The sequence below is a fragment of the Orycteropus afer genome, unplaced genomic scaffold, assembly GCF_000298275.1.
Source record: "Orycteropus afer afer isolate SDZICR_OR568_19922 unplaced genomic scaffold, OryAfe1.0 scaffold00064, whole genome shotgun sequence".
Lineage (NCBI taxonomy): Eukaryota > Metazoa > Chordata > Mammalia > Tubulidentata > Orycteropodidae > Orycteropus > Orycteropus afer.
The window spans coordinates 2,991,162-2,992,320 of NW_006921651.1; the positions used below are offsets into that span (position 1 = coordinate 2,991,162).

A 1,159-nucleotide genomic window follows, 5' to 3' on the forward strand; every position below is an offset into this window, starting at 1 on the left:
CTTGGGTTTCCGAGGCAGTATCTCTACGGAAGTAGATTGCCCAATCTTCCTTCCGAAGAGTGGCTGGTGGGTTTGAACCTCTAGCCTTCTGGTTAGCAGTTAAAGGCATAGTGCATTAGGCACTGCGCCATCAGAGGGCCTGTTGTTAGCCCAGTGCTCACTTATTCAGAAGCTCAACCTCCACCACCTACCACTCAGCGCCTCCCAGTTACTCTTCAGCAAGGCTGGTTCTGGTCCCCCTCCCGACTAGTCATGAACCCCAGATTCCCCAGCCTTGGGTTTTAAGTAGGAAAGCCTACAACCAATATTTATTGATTGGTCACCTACTGCCAGGCACAAGGAGTTCTGATGGCACAGTGGTTAAGGCATTCAGCCACTAACCAAATGGTTGGTGGTTTGAACCTACCAGCCGCGGCACGGCGGGAGGAAGATGGGACAGTCTGCTTCCTTAAAGATTTAGCCTTGGAAACCCTATGTGGCAGTTCTACTCTGTCCTGTAGGGTCACTATGAGTCAGAATGGACTCCATGGTAGTGGCTACTGCCAGGCCCAGGGGACTTGGTGGGAAGGAGCAAGCCACAGTGTGCCTTCAGGGAGCCTTCAGTCTGAGGGTAGGGTAAGGGGCAGACTGCATTTAAAGGATCATACAAATCTGTGAAGGCTGGCGGTTCAAACCCACCAGCCACTCCTGGAAAGGCAGGTTGGGCAATCTACTTCCGTAGTGATACTGCCTCAGCAACCCAAGGAGAGGTCGCTATGAGTCGGGGCCCACTCGACGGCACATAACAACAACAACACAAATCTGTGATTATGTGGAGGCAAAAACGGAGAGATCCCTTTTATAGGCGATGGGAGGCTTTCGAGGAAGGCTTGTTGAGAAGTGCGGATTCGGCAGGGACTTCAAGGCTGAGTGGGCGGGAGTCGTGCAAAGAACTGGGGAGGAGAAGCGGGGGTAGGAGGGCCCCCTGCAAGGGGCAGGGCCAGGTACACAGCAGGTTCTAGTGACCACCCTTCCCCGGGCCTCGGTTTCCCAATTTCCGAAGTGCGTAAGAACCTGCCTTGCCCTCCGCCCACCGCGGAGGATTGGGGCAGATGCCTGCGTAGCACAGGCCAAGAGTAGCCCGAGAGCCCCGCATCCCGGGGCGGGTCAGGGCGGGGCG

The 1,159-nt window shown here is 55.6% G+C and overlaps 1 protein-coding gene across 1 annotated transcript in view; it reads left to right on the forward strand.

Moving 5' to 3' along the window:
• SH3PXD2A (SH3 and PX domains 2A) overlaps positions 1–1,159 on the forward strand; it is a 282,207-nt gene that overhangs the window by 190,175 nt on the left and 90,873 nt on the right. The gene's annotated exons all lie outside the window — the stretch shown is intronic.